Source organism: Rhipicephalus sanguineus, chromosome 6 (assembly GCF_013339695.2).
Source record: "Rhipicephalus sanguineus isolate Rsan-2018 chromosome 6, BIME_Rsan_1.4, whole genome shotgun sequence".
NCBI lineage: Eukaryota > Metazoa > Arthropoda > Arachnida > Ixodida > Ixodidae > Rhipicephalus > Rhipicephalus sanguineus.
The window spans coordinates 138,409,535-138,429,927 of NC_051181.1; positions in this window are offsets into that span (position 1 = coordinate 138,409,535).

Genomic DNA, 20,393 nt, shown 5'->3' on the forward strand with positions numbered 1-20,393 from the left:
CCAATATAAGCTTCATAACCTCACGTAACTTAATTTAATGCCTTAAAAGTGTGTTTTGTCTCAGTCTAGCTTAGCTGTAACTGTAAAAAAAATAATTCTGGTTTTATTTCAGTGATTTAGCAATAAGTCCGCTATACCATCGTACGTAAGGACGATCGACGTGCACATGGACGTTCATAAACGTCGGCCGCGTTAGAGCCGTGCGAATGTAAATTGCGCCTCACTTGCGATGCCGACGTTTATTCAGAAAACAGACCCGCTCTCGTCCATGTGCGCGCTGCCGTGCCAATCGATGAAGGAACCATTAACGAATGTCATATTATTTTAGCTATGCAACGTGTAGATGACTCACTCACGAACAAAGCCATTTTTATGGCCTTTCTTGAATCATTAATCTTACCTCTTGTTTCATGCAGCGCATGCAGGTTCTGCTTGGAGCGACCGATAAAGCCCGCGTGTACGCCGGTGCAGGAAAACCGGGCGCCATTGTTTCGATCTGTGCTTCTGCTTGGTGACCAGCGTTGGCTGTGTAGATTTAACGACATTGGATTTAGTACCTTAACATCGCTTTACATGATAGAGAACTTGATTCCCAAACTGCATCTAACTTTTTATTACGGTAACCAGGCGGCTGCCTCCGGCTGGTAAATTTACACAGCAAGGTATGAAGCCAAGTGATAAATGAATGATTTGCAGAAGTGTTGTTTTTTTTCATACATCCCTCACCTATATCGGTTCTGTTTTCGTCGGAATAATTTGGCGCAAGGATTTTAATAAGGTGTTAACAAGGTGAAATTCAAATAACAAGCTGGTTTCAACGATTACTGCGTCACTGAACGCATTTATTGCAGCAGACGAATGCTGTCGGACCGAACACTTCCATGGTCTACGAATAATAAGAGCGCGCTCACTCACTCACTCACTCACTCACTCACTCACTCACTCACTCACTCAATCACTCATCAACTCACTCACTCACTCAATCATCACTCACCACTCACTCACTATCACTCACTCCTCCCCACTCACTCCCTCACCACTCACTCCTCACTCACTCACTCACTCACTCACTCACCACTCACTCACTCACCATCACTCACTCAATCATCACTCACTCACTCACTCACTCACTCACTCACTCACTCACTCACTCACTCACTCACTCACTCACTCACTCACTCACTCACTCACTCACTCACTCACTCACTCACTCACTCACTCACTCACTCACTCACTCACTCACTCACTCACTCACTCACTCACTCACTCACTCACTCACTCACTCACTCACTCACGCGGCCGCGCGCGCATGGACAAACAGGTAGAGAGAGGTTATGCAGTAAGCAGATGAATTGACTACGCAGAGACCAGCGATTTATCGAGTGAGTACTACTCCTTAGATGACTGTACGACCTGCAAGTGAGCCCGCCGCTGCTAACAGCAATAAACGTGCCCATGTGTCCGGTCTTTATGCTTCCAAACTTCACAAAAATTGTGATTTATGGCGTACCTTTCTAGTGTACTCCTGGATATTGTAGCCCCAAGAGAGCTTAACGGGCTCTAGAAACGCCGCTCTTCCAGCTTTCGCTGTGACTGTGCTGCGGTTTCAGCGCAGGCCTGGCGTTTTTTATCTTTCCAGTCCTTTCTTGGACCCGTTATCGTATGGTGAGAAATCGGATACTTGCTCGGGTTTACCCCCTTTCTCTCTACGTCTGCTACCACGTGCACGCATCCACACATAGCACGCGTCCTAGCAACGTCAAAAGTGCGTGCTCTTCGCGGCTCCCCATTCATAAAATTCAGTACATGTAGTGGACCATGGGCTTGAAACGCATCAGGTGCTTACTGTAATGCATCATGGGCTCGAAAAAAATCCAACTGCCAGCTAACCTGGGAAATCATTAAATTCCCTCCTACTTTTTCTAAAAAGCCCACCCACGTCGAGAGGCCCGGTGGCCAGTCGGCAGTGGACGTCCCGGTGTAGTGCAGAATCTCTCGGAAGTTTAGAAAATAGCGCCTATTCGAGAGAGACGCCTTTCCGCGAAGCAATTAATCTTTCGAGCGGCGACTCCGCACAGACGGCACAACAACGGCAAGCAACGTACGACGGGGAGGGCTCCCTGACGCTCTCTTCTCACCGTTCTGTATTTTTACTTTTTTTTTATCTTGTCCGTCGTCGCCCCGATATCGGTAGCGTGCTGCGGTCGATGTCAGCACTGTCGCTGGGCGAAGCTTTTCGGTCGATGCTCGACCGTCTCCCCCCTTACTTCTACACTAAAGCTCTCCCTTCTACTCCTTTTTTTTTCTCTTCGCCATTGGCGACTGCCAAAGCCAGTCAGGTGCGCGGGCGGCCGTCGTCTCATATTGCCCGCAATGGATTTGTCGATGCCTCTCTCCGGGCGATTGTCGTTCCGAGTCGTAACGTGCGCCGGCGAGGCGATCCAATCTCGGCGACTTGCTCTGTACCGTGTTTTTTTCTTTTTCCTTTTCAGTTAGCGCTGTATTGATGCCTTCTACAGCCAGCTCACCCTTTCTTCTCTTTTTGTCCCTTTAAGTCGCGTCGCTGTCGATTACGTAACGCAAGCGAAATTATTGCGTTGCCTTCCCGAGCAGACAAGGAGGGCTGTCCTTGCCTTGGAGACTGGCTGTAGGAAACTATTTTAGTTGTTACGCGTACCAGATATTGTAGCTGATTGGTTGGTTGATTCCTTAGTGGCCTTGTGCAATCGACGAGGGGGCTATAGGCCACGAATCGGGCGATAAAGTTGATTAGACAAATAAGAGGTAATTTAAGGTGAAACAAAGTTGGAAAAGGGTAATCGTGAGAGGAAAGAAAAAGTCCGACGGCGCAGATTATCTCTCAGTTGTGTTTACGTATAGAATAGTTAAAAGTGATACATCAAAAATGAAAATGGAAAAATAGGTAACTAATGGTACATCAATGCACATAACGGTTGTTGCCATGAAACTGTCTTCGCCCTCGTATTTATTGTCGACGCAGCGAGAAGAGAGATAGGGAAATATTTTTCTAGATTGTGTATAAGCCTTGAGAGAGAGAGAGAGAGAGAGTGATTCCTTGTCTGTTGAAACAGTAGTAGAGGATTTCGAGGCACAGAAACGAAGAATATCAAGAAAAGAAAGGCGTTAAAAAAACAGACTGACAAGTGAAACCTCGCTGCTCATTAGGAGAACAGTATTTCATAATTCAAAGTAATGAGAAATAGAGTAAGCGCGAAATCATTGCGCTTAACACACACAGGGAGCATGCTTAACCGCAATCACAAGCGTGACGAAGAAAATGAGCACGAAATTAACGTGAGACGAGACGGAGAAGCCTATGCGCTTATCACGAATTACTAACTTGCCCAACAGTCGATTCTTCTCAGTCACAAGCACCAGTGCTAACGCCGCCAGCACATTTATAGAAAGTCCAATCTAACCGTATCTAAGTATTGAACGTTCGTGGCAGCCAACGCTGCATAGAAACCGAATACTCCCGAATACAACACCGCCGTGGTGTGAAAGCAATTGAGGTGAAAATAAAAAAAAATAATAAGAAATAACCACGGAGAAACGAACACAAGTTTATATGCGTTCACTTTGACACTGACTTCTTATTTCTTTGTTGTTGTTGTTTTTTACCTATTAAAAGACCGTTGCAATTTCGGAGAAGATTCTTACGTAAAGCTTCGCGTGGTTGCTTTCAATATTACTAAAGCGTGTTGTGCGAACGAGCGTGGACGTTAGTTTCTTCTCTTGTGTTCTGTTTTAACTGGCTTGCTGTGGAGAGGTTGATGTTTCTATTATCTCGGCTACTCCATTTATACAAGTTCTGTAGCGAAAAAAGAAAAAAAAAGTGGTCCCCCCCCCCCCAAATAAAAAACGAGCAACTAAATAAAACAGACATATAGCGAACTGAAATAAAATAAAAAAAATAGCATGGTAATGTACATTTCGCTTAACTTTCTTACTCTTTCATTTCGATGTACTGCCGCGAGGTTCTCGTCTTAGAATATTTCGACTTATTTTTCATCTTTCACTTCAAGCACCTCGAACAGCGATTGAGGCCTTCGCTCCAGCCCAATCTCTCCTGCTTCCCTAAATTCTCTATTTAGCTATCTTATGTAACCGAAGTTAAATTATTCGATATCGTCTCTGCGGACAACGGGATTGGCTGGAAGGGGTGTTTGGCTCGCGATCGTTTCCGGAGGTTGCCACATCCTAGCGCCGCCAATTTGAATGCGGCACTGAAGGATGAAACGTTGATAGCGCCCTCGAGAAAATTTTCCTCCGAGACATAAGTGGGCGAGTGGCAGGACGCAAGAAGTGAAATCATTTTTCGCAACTTAGAAGCGTTCAACATCTTCCGACCGTTTCCTAACACGCATCGCTTATTCCCTGTGGCTCATCGAAACGACCCCAAAATTTGTTGCGTTTAACCGGACGCTCTAGAGTGCATATTTGCGCGACTAAAAAAAAATCTTTTTGAGGTGGGGAGAAAAGAGCGGGATCTTTTTGTTTGTATACGTTTATCTCTAGGAAATCTGTTTTTTTTTTCTTGTTTTATTTTTCGCCAATATAGAACGCAGCCGACTTGTCGAACGACAAATTTTACTGAACCAGATGCCCTTTCGAGTGGAATATCTGACAAAAATTGCCCAGTTTAGAGCGGTTTACATAACCGTACAAGGAAAGGCACATTTTGTGCATAAGAACAGCTTACCATTTCTCCCTTGCTCATTTTATTGCATCGAAGTTTTTCTTGATTCTTCTTTCGCATTCAAATGCGCACCACCGCACAGTGGATGTAGCGGTAGAGTGTCTACCTCCAACGCTGGAGGCTCTGGGTTCGATTCCCAGTGGCGCCGGGCAGATAGATCTTCCTTTCTTTAAGAGAGAGAAAAGGCTATCCCAACATGAACTTTGGTATTTAAAGAAGTACTGACACAATTTTGAGACATTGCAAAAGGGACATTTTTCGTTTACTTGGTATGCATTATCAACGCTGTCCACACACCGGGGTCGGAGAACACGTATAAAATGTTTTAATTTGACTTTTAAGTTTTCGTCGCTGAGCATCTGCAAGCCAGCCCCACTGAAACGGACATTATCCCGACGAGTCAAGATAGTTCTCCCGAGTTTGCGAGTTCTGCGTCCTGCAAGCAGCCTAAATCGTAGAAATCATTGTCAGGGTCACTCGACGACAGTCCACTCATCGTTGTTTATGTGCACCACGAGCAGGTGACGGATTTGCCGCTAGTACGTCGCGAGTTTCTGTATCCCCGTGACTTCACACTGCCATGAAACCTCACTGAGAAGCCGCCCCCTCGATATCGAAACCGAAAGTGTCTTTTGTAAGGTAGCGGTAATTAAAATATATACGATGCATTCCTAGGCACCACAATACTCGTTTTAGGTTTCTCGACACCAGTATCTTTATTTAGAGCAACAATCCGAAAATTCTTAGAATTCGTGTCAGTATTCCTTTAAGGGTATTCCTCTAGAGTGGTGGCCTCTCCTTTCCTCTGTATCTTGTCCTACACTCCTAGCTCCCGCAGCATTGCGCCGTTATTCCGTACGGGCCGCAGAAATTAGGGTCTTTTCTGACCTCAAACAACCATCTCTCTCTTTCGCTCGCTCTCTTTTATGTCTCGGTTACGTTACTGTGGGGCCGTAGAATTTTATCAGGCCAGACGTGCACTCAGGGGACGCGAATAGCATCAGACAAGATGGCGGTTCATTTATTCATTAGAAGCAGCCGAGTCCGCCGCATAGAGACAACGATTATATCTGAGCGTGCCCTCGGGCGATATTGCGCAGTGAAAATATGCGGCAGTAGTGAGCGACCGAACGCCCATCGCCTCTGGCCTTTTGCTAGCTTCTGTTGTCGCGTTCTTGGCATTCCCCAGCGGTAACAAATATCTACGGGTTGGATTATCGTAACTATTCGATTACTAACACTAGCATTTTACACCGCAAGTAATAGCTCGAAAACAAGGGCGTTACTTATGGGCACAAAGCCAAAAAAATACCCTTGAACGTATATTCAGGTTCACGTGAAATAAAGTATTGCCGCAAAATTGTTCGGAACCCACTAAGGCCTACCTCATTGCGAGGCTTTCTCGCGTAGAATCTCGGAATTTAATTTCCGTTCTTCTTTTTTTATATATCTACGCATCTTCTGTACTGTTTTTTTTTTCGTGGTCTACAGCCGACCTTTTCAGAACGGCCGAGCCGGAGGTCACGTTACCACATGCTCCCATTGTGTTGATTCGTGTATGAAAGAAACACACAAGCACATTATACAACACAGACTTACATAGCTTGGCTTTAGCAACCGCTACCGGCGGCAGCGTAGGTTAGCCTGATTATTTCTGTTGCGTAAGGACATCGCGGAGTCCACTTCTAGCGCTCGTTTCGTTGTTTTATGGGAACCCTCGCGTGCGTGCGATGCTAGATATTTCGGGATTGCGACCCGAAACTTCGCAATCTCTGTAGTGGCCCACGCGAAGCAAAGATAATCACTCAAACTCTTTCCTTTTTGTTTTTTTTTTTCGCGTCCGTTGTGTCTTTTTTGCATTGTATTTCAATCATCGGCTTTTCTCGGCTGATTCGTGTCTTTGGTTGGCCCGTTTCTTGTCTTTCTTTCCTCGAAACTGAATACCGTAGCCCATTGGGACTGAAATCATCAGCCCCAATTAGAAAAGAGAGAGATCGAGAGTTGAGCAAACCAACTTGAAAGCGATATACGACAGAAAATGAGGGCTCGCGCCGCGGCTATAGAATATAAATAGCCAGAAAAAAAAAGGGGAATTTCGAAATGCCACTCGATGTCGAGCCGTTCGTCGAGGCATATCTCCATTCGCTATTACGGCTTTCTCAACTTTATCAACTTTTCGCATACATTAGCGGACGCGGCTCTCGTCGTGGCATTTATCGTTTCATTCGAGGAACGAGAGCTCAGAGCAGGGCAGACATTAGCTCGACCTCATTTTTCTGATTGCCACAAAAGTCGAAGAGCTTGGGTTCATCGACGTAACCTGAAAAGTTCAGGTTTTCGACTTTTTTGTGTCGCAATCGGGGCGATCAGGCGGCCAGCGAGCCAGGTTGCTATGCGTCGCCGAAACGAATGATGTTATTATTCAGTTCTGCCCTATCTTCTCATCTGTTCAAACTTTGGACTGTATGATCGAAGACTCGGCTACGATGGCTAGAATACGAGTGCGGGATATCATTGATGCTTAATTTAGCTAGCACTACGTTAATCGATTCTAAGCATCGCGTAAACACCTGCATAAGTTTGGATTTCTGAAGTAGGGTAGCTGAAGGCCTAACATTAAAACAGACTGCGGGGAGGGGGGGGGGGGAGAGGTCACCGCACTATCGCAAAATACTTTCCTGAAGCCATTTATCAGAACTGCAGTAAGTCAGTGGCCCATTACGAAAGTGGCTTTTAGGATGTACTGTTCTTCGATTAACGAAAAAAAGCATGGGTTGGCCACTATTCATCATATAAGTCAGCAGCGATCTATAGCATGCATACGAAACTAGTAGTATGACGTGAGAGTTGCTTTCAACGTCCCGTTGTCGGTAATGTTTCAAGGTTATGCGTGACCCTAACGCTACCCGAACGCAGGTTCAGCGTTCAGCGGAGAGATCGTTTTTCTAGTCTGAAGCCACGGATGTCAGACAACTATGATAGCGGGCAGGCAGTGTCATTAATGGGCGTTGTGCCACTCGTCTGCTATAGACTGCTTTGTGCCGTCGCGTAGCCGACCTCGCGTATACGAAAGGCGCATAAAACAAAGCACTTTATTTTATTCAAGCGCTTCACTGCCGTTAGAAAGTTGGGCAACGAAAAATGTTTCAGTGCTGATTGCGTAGGCTTGCGAAACTGTAGAGAAATACTATCTTCTAGGCTCCGAAAACTCTCGGAAAGCAGCTTCGAATATGGAACTCGACCCGAGTTTCCATAGCTTTTGTTCGCTCGTGCTTTGCGTAATTTGCTGGCCAAGTACTCGGCCGAGGATTTAGAGCCGTATCTTCGAAGAACAAAAGAATAAAAAAATAACGAAGTCTGAAAGTCACACACTGAGCAGGAGCTCTTTATGAGGTTTTAAAGAGGCAAAGAACAAACACCAGCACGACTGGCAGCAACTGTTCTCGTCGACAGGTTTTCAATAATCTTCCGGCGCGTGTTTTCATTGAGAGTTAATGAATTGTCGCGTCACTGTCGATAAGAACATAAAGACATCTCGGGAACGGGATCAAGTTGCACGGCGCCTGTCACTATAACTTCAGATCCGAACAGATATCGCGATAGTTGGTTGTTATTTCGTGCGCCCGCTTAATTACGTGGTTTAAAAAAAGGGCTCCCTCTTTTTTTTTTTTTTGGCTTGGCTGTTTCGAAAGAACATCGCGATATTGTTCAGGCCTCGCTGGTTCTATTATCCCTGGGGATTCGGTGACGTTCCATTGTTATCTTACTATCCAGCGAAGCTCAACAGAATGATAGCAGCGGTCGGGTTCGAAGAGCCAAGAAAAAGTAACATTTTCTCCGCTTTTGCGCTTAATTAGGCGCCTAGCAGCGAGACGTTGGGCTTCGATGAAAATTACGAAAAACCGCGAAGAGATCTCTTTTTTTAAATACGAATACATGCATAGCGAACGTGTACACGGGTGCTTAATTTTACGTGTTAGGCATACGTTCGTAAGTAAAAGAAAAAAAAACGCGCATGAACAACTTTTTTCTTTTTTTTCTCCTTTATTAGGGCATTAGGGTGAAGCTGTAGTAAATGGCCTGCAGCGCACGCATTTATATGAAATTTGTTTCGCTTGTAGCTCCGGAATTCTTCGACGGCGCTTTGATGTCATACAGGCATACGTGGCCTGATTATTAAGCGTTATCAGATGATGAGGGTTTTTTCCGTCACTCGTGTTGACGCCGACGCCGCCGACGGTCGCTTTCGCCTATACAATGCACCTGCGCTCGCTTTCGCCGCACGGACAACGTGTTAATTACTCCGGTATGATTTGCTATCCACATATGCCGGGAAAGATAGCGGCTTTGAAGCTCCGAAACACTGGGAAGCTTCAGGTCCAAAGTTTGCGTCTACGGCGATCCTTTCGTTGTGTTGTCTTGTTTTCGTCTTGTAAAGTTGTCTTCCCCACTTTGTAAGCACTACTGGGGCATAGCCCACTTTACAAAGACTGAGTGCAGAAATAAGCGTCAGCCTGCTGCTTTGCAGGCTGGTGGTTCCACGCGCATTCGTCGAGCAGCGCTAATCGATGTTGAATAACCATCCTATTCTGTGAAAAGGCCTCTCGCAGCACTGTGATGGTAAGTTTATTTCATTTTAATGCTTTCAAAAGACTTTGAGAAAAGGAATAAAAGTGGCATTCACGAAGGGGCGTTCCTGAAGCGTTATTCGTTAAGCTGTACCAATAGGTTAGTAAAATAATTGAAAGAAATCGCACTTGAGGATCATGTCGTATATGGCTTCCAGACAAATCGTGCGACACACGTTTTCGTTTCCAGTGAAGATCGGCTCGAGATGCAAGGGTGGAAATGTCAGCATTACAATAGTTATCACTGCCAAAACTGCTCATTATATATTTAACTCATTAACACTTCGGATGAAGAAAGGCCAACGTGCACTGCGGTAAAAATGTTATCGCTGGAGCACATATCATGACAGAGTCATGATTGATAATGATATACGCTAAACCTTACGATAATGTCGTACATAAGTGCCATTTCATCTCGTCTACGAACCGAATGTCATAATCGGTCAACTTCCGTACACAAACTCGGCTGTCTTCTACCTCATATTTGCGGCGCGAACAATAGAGAAGCTCTGGCGGAAAACACACGTGGGTCTTTCTTCGGATCACTTAGCAACCTCGAGGGACGTTCGTCTCAGCGCACAGCACGTGTCGACGGACGGGAGAGCGTCCTTTCTTAGTCGTCACTGCAAGAAAAAGTAAGACGTCTTTGATTAGCAGCAGTAACAGTGAGAACCCTGGACACATCCGCCGTATCTTTCTATTCGGTGGTGCCTCTCAGCACTTCCGGATACCAGACGTCGTCTGCTACTGCATGCCTCGAGGGAACGCGGGAAATGGTGGCATCATACGGGCCTTCTCGCCAGGAAGGGTTGCGAATGGATTCGTAGGAATGAAGGAATGAAAACAGAAAGAAAAAAGGACAGAACGTGGCGTGCGGTCCTCGCTTCGCGTGGTCGCCATTGCGAGAGCGAAAGGAAATAAAAAAAAAGAGGAATGGCTGGAAGAAAAGGCGACGAAATGGTGACGCAAAGAAAGCAGACGGTCCGTTTTCGTTCGTCTGCTGCCGTAATGGAAGTGGCGATTTCGCGAATGTCGTAAATAAGCGTCCGATAACGGTGCTCCAATGAGTTACCTCGTTTATCGTTGCCTCTCTCTCTCTCTCTCTCTCTCTTTGCGCCTTCTTCTAGCTTATATACGATGTGGCGGAAAAGTGTGGGCTCGGCCAACGGTGCGTACGTTTTAGCTGCGCCTTACTGTATAGGGTAGCGAAAATGTTCCCATCTTACCGAACGCTGAAAGGTTTCGCGCTTTAGGTCTACGTCCGTCTCAACGACCGAATATACGACCGCTGCGTCCAAGCTCCGGACTTGCTTGCGTAAACGGATAGAAATAACACCGCGTAGGACGTAGTTTATGTCAAGCTGGTCCATTGGCGAGTGAACTGCACGGATGTAAGAGGTACGGGTTGAGTAAGTGCGCACGGCCGCAGTGAAGGTGATTTCAGAGGCGTTGAAAAGTACCTGCAGAGTACGCTGCTGCTTCTTCTATCTTTTTACAGAACTTTTCAGCTTGGTTTCTCTTTGTCGTTGCCTATGTCGAATGCGTTGTATGTAGGCATTAACTCTATGTATGTAGGTGCTGAGTAAGTCGAGTGTGGTGGCAAGAAAGAGTGTACGAACCATTTTTTTGATGATGTCATCCTGACTTTATTTTCTGATGACACTTGCAGGACTCAAATAAAGTTTTTCAACCAACCAACCAACTTAAGTGTTTTCTCCGTAAAAGAAGAAAACGTATGTGAAAGTGTAGCATGGCTTCTATTGTACGTCTATTTTTTTTTATGTAGCGTCTTATTCCTCTTTTTTTTCTGCGTTGTTGCTCGTGCAACTTTATTGTAATAGCTGGAGCCATAACACGAGTCTTTCAACGTCGTTTAGCCGGCGGTATCTTGTGATTCTTGAACCAAAAACACATTAAAAGCATATCTGGACCGAGGTAAAACCAAAACGATTGGTATTCTGACTGCTGCGCCACGGGCGCTTTGCACATACTGAACAGGCAACACTTTAAATATTCGTCTAGGAAGTCCATTGTTTCCTGCAAAGCTTGCATCTGATGTTATACAACGGCTTTCTGCGATGCGCAGTCGCTGTCACGTCACGTGATCCATCTCGTGACAGTGTCACGCGATGGAACTTTGTTTGGTTGTGCCTACTTTGTAGGATCTTCACAATCCCGCTATACGGGATTGTGCAATAGACGACTAAGGCATTTTTGACGTCGTCAAGAGCTTGCAACACGGCTTGCCTTGCAGGTTCCTCTTACGAGTGGAGTGTGTAGTGAACAGCGCAACTCTGTTACGTAAGCTGAGAGCTTTTTCAGGTAGCGGTTGAGCCTCTTGTCGTTTTTAAGGGGTTTTAGGAGCTTTTCCGGTAACTTTAGAGTTCTCTCAACGCGCTTTAGGAGCGGATGTGCACGTAGGCACAGTCGTCTCACCCACTTTCTTCAGGTCGCACTGTGTCTCAACCTGCGTCTAAAAACAGGTACTCTCGTTAGACGCTCATGTAATCTCGCGAATGCTGTTGCTACGTCGTTGTCCCGAAAAGTGGTGCAGTCCGTGGAACCTCTGCGTAAGCATGACTTCTGAGCCCCTTCGACCATGACAGCTCGATGCAAACTATAGCCGTGAATGCTTTCGTTAATGATACTTTTAAAAAATTTTGCAAGATATAACGAGTCGCAGTGTGAGAGACACGCATTAAATCACCTTGATGTTCTTGGTCGATTGAATTGTTCCTCTTCACCTGAAGCTTTGTGCAACTCGTGTGGTGTCGTACCACCTCCGGGACAGGCCCACCTCTGACAAAGTGACGATGTCATGTGACGACATGACATCACATGACGTCGTGTCATAGTGGCGTTACGACAAGTCGTACCCTCTCCACACGCAGCCCGCTCGGAGTAGGTCACGTTGATCTTGGAACCGCTTTTCTCGCCTGCCGTGTTTCGCTCAAGGTCGATACGCAACTATACACTTAAAGCTTTGGCCTTAATTAAGCAAATAAACGGTTCTTGGAAGTAATTCAGAAAAGCTCGGCGTTCCTAAGTTCTCTTAGCCATTGGCCAGGTGGCTCTGCTAGTTATTTGTGAAGCATCAGAATTGGCCGAAATTTTCTCCTACGAAGAATTCTAACGTAAACCGTCTTTTTTTTTTTTTTTCTTCTTGTGAATATGGGCTCGGCTTCTCTTTCTACCTCCTTCTGTTTTCCTCTGCATTCTACTAACGTAGAAAAATGGCCCTTTCTGTTTTTTCTTTCATTGCACTAACAAGGTATGGCATGGCAAGAACTTTATTATGGTCCAGAGAAACTACGGCACTAAAATTATCCGGATTTCTTCGCGCACTTTTCTTGCCTCCTAACCGCCTGTGTGTGCCGCTTCTTTTACTAACTATATTCTTACTAACTATGAAAGTTGTACTAACTATATTATTCAACCAAATTAAGCAGCAATGTCTAGGCGGCGCGAATACGTTAATATGACAGCTTTCGTTTCGACATGCTTTCATGTTCACGAAGCAACACCTCTTATCTTCTACTTTAATAATAATAATTCTTGTTCCATTGAATTGATAGCTTGAATAACTTGGCCAAAATAAAAAAGTTTTAGTTACGCTGCTTTTACTTCAAAAGAATGTGCCGGGATGTGAAAAAAATGTGTTTGCGTGCTTGCAGCCGCGACGCTCCTCTCTATTCGTTTCCACTCAGGGATGAAGCGCTTGCTGGTATTTCTATACATTTCCTGCAACATTGTCCGAGACATCTGACACCAGGCTTAGTCCCAACGTACAGTGCCTTTCTTTATGCAATGGCACTGCGACGCAACGTTCTGCAGAAGTCTTTAGCCCGCTAACCCTACTGAAGTGACTTCAGACGGGGCTTGTGGGGGAGGGCATCGTGTTGACCGATGCCCATAGGAGGGTCAGTGGTTGCATCGAAAGCCGCGGGAAAGTCGGCACTTCGCAGGTCTTGTAGCGACACGCAGACAGGGCAGCAGCGGGAGGCTTAGCGGCGGCAAATGCAAATTAATGAGCTCCCCGGAGAATAGACTTCGGTGGCAGTGCCTCGCTGCCTGACAGTCGCTGCTGCGTGCGACGCGACGCAGCACCGGCTAACAGAGAGAGAGAAAGAGAGAGAGAGAGAAAGAGGAGTTGAAACTCGAGCGGCGTCCTTAACCGAATTCTCGCGCGGCTGCGCGCGGCAGTGAAGCCTGCACCGCTGCTTTTGCCACTTGAAGACGCAGCGCAGATGCTGCCCCTCTCGGCCCAGTGTTGACTCCAGAAAGCGCGGAGTTTGTCGAAGAGAAGCAAGTGCGGCAGCTCTTGTTGGTGCCGGGAGCATCCATGTCGGCTGGCAACCTTTCCTTCTGCTCTCTTTTTCACTTTTTGTTTTCTTGTATTTTACTTTTCATACTCTCGTATAGTTCTCGTATTTCCTTCCTCCTTTGTTTCTTTTTTTCCCGATTTTTTCCCTTTATTTGCTCCCTTTTCTTCACTCATTATTTCATTCGTTCATTTTTTTCTCTTTTTATTCCTTTATTCACTTTTCTGAATATTTCCGTCTCCTTCAGTGTTCTTTCTTTCTTTCTTTCTTTCTTTCTTTCTTTCTTTCTTCTTTCTTTCTTCTTTCTTTCTTTCTTTCTTTCTTTCTTTCTTTCTTTCTTTCTTTCTTTCTTTCTTTCTTTCTTTCTTTCTTTCTTTCTTTCTTTCTTTCTTTCTTTCGTTATTGGACACGTTGCTCCGCATCCAGAGGACACGCGGATTCAATCAGAAACTTATAATTATGCGCTGCAGTACGTTTACGCGGAGCGTCTTTTGCTGCCTCTTCTTTAGTCATTGGACATTCGTACCTCATCTCTCTATTTATCGCTTCTACTGCTCCGTACTTCTTTGCTCCAGCGCATTGTGTTACTCCAGTTAGACACTGGTCAACCTCCTCGTGCTTACCTATTATATGGCTCTCATCCTTCTTCTCGTCCTGCTCCTGATCATTTTTCACTCCCAGTTCTTCCAAACCTTGCACCAAAAGAAAAAGTGCGCTACCTTGCCTAAATATCACCGACCCGGTCCCCGCCTTGCTTCTCAGTATCTCCTGGCTGCTTCCGTTTCTCCTTACAACACCTCCACTGTCGCGGAGCAAAAGACGAGCATACGCTGCCCCTTGACACAGGGTTCTCGAGTATATAGGCACAGCGCGGGAGACACCATTTACCTTGCGCGCCCCAGACAAGAATCGGCGCAAAGAGCACGGGGTCGCGCCCGCTGACAAATTGCGCTCAGGCTGCGCCAAGATGGAAGAGTCTTGTTTCGAGACGCCGACCCACGCACACGAGGCTCAGCCGATCGAGCTCTTTTTGGCCCTTTCGGCGCGAGCACAGCGTCGACTCCTAACTTGCTTCCTTCACATTTGTTGGTTTTTTTTTTTCAGTTGTTGACTTTCTTGCGCCGGTGTGCATATTGCACATTTGTGAGCAGTGCTTTCGTGTACCTTGATTGAGGGCTTGCGTACGTTTGCACATAAACTTCAATAGGATGGTAAACTTGGCGAGTTGGTAACTGTTCATTTTGATTTCATATCGAGCATAACAAGGACGCGTTTGTAAGCCAAGTGTAAGTGACCTTATAGAGTTGTGAGCTAGATTTCCTGGGGCCGTTTCTTGCACATCAGTCGAAATTTTTGTTTCTGTCCTTACCGCAACAACTACTCCTGCTGTTGGCTGTTCATCTGACACGCGGAATCTGCGAGATGTCATATATAAGCTGTTTCTTCCAATCAACCTTCCAGTTGTCAGTAAGCACTCGTCCTGTTTTCTTGCTCCGTCTTTTTCTGTTCGCGCTTTGCGTTAAAATGTTTGCAGATATGGATCAATAATTTTCAACTCTAAGCGTATGTATTTTTTTGAAAGAAGACATTTATATGGACCTGCAACATGAAAATCATGAACTCCCCGTACATTTTGCAAGGTCGAGTTTGAACTTCATGTCCACAATGTGCAGTAGCACATAAAAGGACTGTAAAATCGGCTGTTTCTAAATTCCTGACGGAAGTACGTCGACTCGTTCAATTTGTCAGTGATAGGTGTCAATAGCAGCGTTCGCGAAGTGCAACAGCCGCACGCCGTATAGGTTTGACCGCCATATATACTCACAGATTGAAACGCGACAATTTAGGGTTGTGTAATGCAAGCACCTTTTTGTTTACAGCGCCTTCAGTTCGTATCGTATCGGCGTAATTTTCACTCGTACATTTACGTCAGAGCCGATATTGTTTTTAGCGGCCAGTTTCGTAACGACCTGACGTGGTATTCTCGAGCAATTGTGCACACCAGTCTACAGTGAAAGTTCTGATGCCGTGTTTCAATTCATAAGGACAGTGTGTATGTCCACTGCATGGCAATGTGCACCAGTTCGGTACACGTGTGTCGTGTACAGCACGAATCACCTACAAGTCACTTTTTCGCGTAAAATCTCAGCAGGTGCGCCATTAAGGCCTTGCAACAGGCGATGCGTTAAGAAAACGTTGAATCACAAGAAATATCTCTGATGATATATATGAGCAATGTACGTTACTGTTTCTTCTTTCTGCTCCCGAATAAGGCGGCGACTAACACCCGAGGTATCGTTCAAGTGAATTCAGAATTTTTTATCGGACATATTGATCAGCCAAGGGAACACCGTATATAGGGCTTTGCAGTGAGCGCGGTGCCCTTTCATTCTTCAAGAAAAAAAAAAAAAGCACAGTTCTGCCCTCTTGAGCTTTTAGAGATCGATCGTATATTGATTATTGAACTCGATCAAGCGCGCTTGCAAGTAACAACGGCTTTTCGTGACTTCCAAGACGCATCTACCGTGCTTCTTTCGTCGCTTGGCACACAAATGTGTTTTTCGACTCCTCTCCCTCTTTCTCTCTCTCTCTCTCTCTGCATTACGCAAACTCCTGTCTGTGCGAAGTAGCGTTCCACTTTAATTACCATTGACACCCCCCCCCCTTCGAACGAACCACCCCGACAGGTCGGCACCCTCACCGACTCAAGTCAGAATGAAGAGAATCCGAATTACTTTTGAAGACGCATCACACCACGTATTCGGCACTCTTTTGATCTTGTGGCGGCAAGGAGTCGCTTCGCTTTACTTTATTTGCTAGAATCTGAAAGGCTTAAAGCCACTCGACACGTAAGAACAGGCACCGCCTTTTTCCTTCGCTTTAGTAGCATCTCTCTCTCTTCGTTTTGTCTGCTTCATATATCTTGATTTCATCTTGGCGGAACCACAGCCGCGCCCCCTAGGGGCGCGCCGGAGGGTTCGAAACCGTCACGCGAACGTACATCGCTTGGCGGCACCGCCTGCCGAACAAGGGTTCAATAACCAACGGGCCCCCGCCTATCCCGGAGATTGAATTGTAACGCAAATCGAAGTTATCCTTCCGCTGAACGATAAAGGATTTTATAGAGGATCTGAAAAAAATTACTTCGAATATGAAAGAAAAGAAGAGAAAGAGGCAAATATTCGAGGAAGGCGTCAAAAGTTGCTCGGAAAGGCGTAGTCTTCGTTCTTTCGCACCACCTGCGACTGACACCTTGGCGCGCTTCCTTTGTGTCGTATTCGAGCTGATGGACAAAAGACTACGATTTCACCAGGGAATGCGCCGTAGGCGGCGCCGATGGTATTGGTGGTTGCGCTGCCGAGGATAACCGCGGGGCGGCGTTGGTGGCGCATTGCACTGCACTAGCCCACGCAAGGCAGCACTATTGAGGTGCTCATCAAAAGGCTGCCGTGTTCTTAAAATTCAGCGCCCGGTTGAGAGAGACGTATAGCCGTGCGCGGGAGCGCAGCGAGCGCGCGTGGCTTCGAATATAAGCGCCACCACTGGCGAGTGGGTGGGTGCTTCCGAGAGGAAAAGATGTCTTCTGCCCTCGAGTTCTCGCACTGTGCGGCGAGCTTTGGAGAGCGACTGTATATATATATACGCTGCCGGAGCGCAGCCGCATCTGAATTTCAAATGGCCACCGCGCCGCGGACTCGCAGAAGTAAGGAGCCCTAGGGCTCTTGGAAGAGAGACGGCAGTTGGGTGAGAAAAAGGGGAGAGGGGGGATGGCACTCTACCGGACGGAACCGCCTCCTCGGGCACGCTTGCACCTGGGCTACATCCGCAGCGCATCGTGTTCTGCCGCGTTTCCGAAACCCTCTATACTTGCGCGGGGAATAATCAAAATGAGAGAGAGAACTAAAAAGAGAGCGGCTCACTTTCGCGGAGCACTCGTCATGCGACCGGCCAGTGATAGGCGTAGGGACGGCTGGTGGTGTTTTATTCGCGGTCTAATGGCGTCTTCCTTTTATCTGTCGTATACGGATTGGATGGCGGGGACATGAAATCGAGGTGAACGACGGGATTGTTGCGATGACCGGCGCGTGCTCGATGTTGGCGTTTCGCTGGTGGTCCTTGCTCAAGGGGGCGACCCGCAACGGTGGTCTTGTGGTTACGGTGCTTGGACTGCTTACCCGAAGGTCGCGGGATCGAATCCCGGCCTCATTTCGATGGATGCGAAATGCTAGAGGCCCGCGTACTTAGATTTAAGTGCACGTTAAAGAACCCCAGGTGGTAGAAATTTCCGAAGCCCTCCACTAAGGTGGCCCTCCTAGTAGTATCGTGGTTTCGTGATATAAGACCACAACAATTGTTATTATTGTTGTTGCTCAAAGTGATCAATCTAGCAGCTTTCCTGGTAATCCCTTTGTTGGTTGTTTGTGGATAATTCGCTTAAAAGTGACCACTGCGCTGTAAAGGGTATACGAATGTCCGTCGGTGCATGAAGCTGACGTTGTCTTCTATACACACGAAGCTAATATGCGTAAGAATTTTCCTCCTTTTATTATTTTTGTATCCACTAACTTCTGGAAGACCTTACCTCGGTTGCAGAACGTTGAAAAAAAATAGCTGCGAGACTTATTAAGTGGTTGACAAACGTGGCTAACATAACAGGGAGGTCTATTCTGTGGCTACCCAGGCCAACAGCCGTTATAGTAATGTTGCGTCACGCCAACTCGTACAACGGTAGCACTGGAATGGCTGACGCGCGCGTGTGCTCTAAGCGCAAATATGAAGGAACTATCGATCTCCCTTTGCGCCACCGTTTCCGCTTGGATAAATAAGGCACCGCTATAGTGTGCCCTGAGTACAGCCTGGGGTTGGTCTTTTACAGAAGAACATGTCAGTTAGCTGGCTTATGGGATTTATTGTCCCAAAGTGACCCAGGCTAAAAGAAAACATCTTGGGGACCATGGCCTAACGGTTCATTAGTCTAAAAATCTATGCAAAGCTCTTCTGTTATAGTTCAATGCGACTGACTTAATTGGGCACTCGACTGTAGATGCGCGACATCATGCCTGCGAATCGTGTGGACTAATGTTGTAAATGCACTGCACAACAGAACCACCATAAAGAGTGGAAATGAATTAGAAAGGTACGACAGGAACTAGCGTAGACTACAAACTGTCTTATTTTTTCCTAGGTGCTAAGGCGCCTCATATGACACACACCAAGCGTAGACATACGCGCCTACGAACATAATATGCGTGTATCGATCGCATTAATATTCTTCGACTCTAGGAAGCGCAGTTGTAACTCGCCTGTTTATCAGCTTCCTGGCACCTTTGAAAGAATAAGACATTCGGTAGTGTGCGCTCTTTCCTGTCGCATATTCCTTTTTTTCGTTTCCACGCCTTAAGTTGGCTATATTGCGCAGTACATTTAACATTTCAGTACGAACCAAACAGCGTCTAAAAAAGTAGTTTAGACTAGTGGGCTTTAGTACAAACTCGTCTGCTCCGGTTTCCTCTTCCCTGAAAATGTGTTAACTTAGAGGAAGTCTGGTTAAAATGCCTGTCTTTCTTTCATTGCTCTCTTTCTCTCTATTTGTCCCCCTCTCTTTATTCATACCCTATGAAGAGCCTACACTTTCTACGAAACCTGGGTGGCCTCATAACTTGATTTATTGCCTCGTCAAGGGGCCCACTATAACGACCTCTGAAAATGGTTGGCTGGCGTGACAGAGTGTTAACAGTGCAGATGCCAGCCTGTATCGATTTTTCGCGTATCGATCGATGGCAGTCACATTTTACACTGTCCGTAGACTCGGGGATATCTCATAACTCATATTAGTCTGCATGGACTCGCTGCTCATCAAGCCGGTCAATAATACAACGTACTTCCTAGTACGCTGGTCGTCGCGTAACTTACGATCCGTAATGTCATAGGAGCGAACGCGACCTGCTCTCACGTTCCTGTCGACATCAGCTGCGATAGTATAGTTACGCATAACCACTAGTAGCGTGTTTTCTACTCGTAGAGATCGTAAAGTTAGTCGATATCGCCGCAAGACGACGCTGCAAACGTTCTCTACTTTTTGCTTCGTTCGCCTCGTTTCTCCCGCTATGTTTGAGAATTATGACATCGAGGTTGTGGCTGTCATCGTCCTCACAAATGTTGGTCCCGTAGTGGGAGTTGTAGGAATATATTACTAGTATATGTTAGCAACCAGCGGACGTTGCGAAAGGTGCAGTCGTTACCGCGAACTGAATTAATAAAAATGCCAGCGAGCGCTCGCACTTTGACCATACAACAGGCGCTCGGTAAAGACCGGTCTCGGTCGCCTTCACATGCGCGCCACGGACATCCGCACAACAGTTACATACGAAATTCGGTGAAAGCTGTCAGGTCGGTATCAGCGGACTCTTAAGCATCCTTCTATTATATTCCGACGACACCGACGACTTTAAGCTGTGAAAAAAAAAATCAAGAAGAGATTGACAGGAACCGAAGTTGCTACAGGCGTCAAATTAGTTATGGCGTGAGATACGAGCACATCATAGAAATAGGGGCATTTATGAACAAAGAAAAATAAATAAATAAATAAGGCATAGGCTGCTGATGCGCAATAGGTGAAACGGCAGCAAGAAACAAAAAATTAAGGCAGCTTTGCAAAGTGGTGCCAAGCCTGAAGGAAGTGCGGAGCTGGACAGCCTTCTTTGTTTCGCTTCGGTTTTCTCT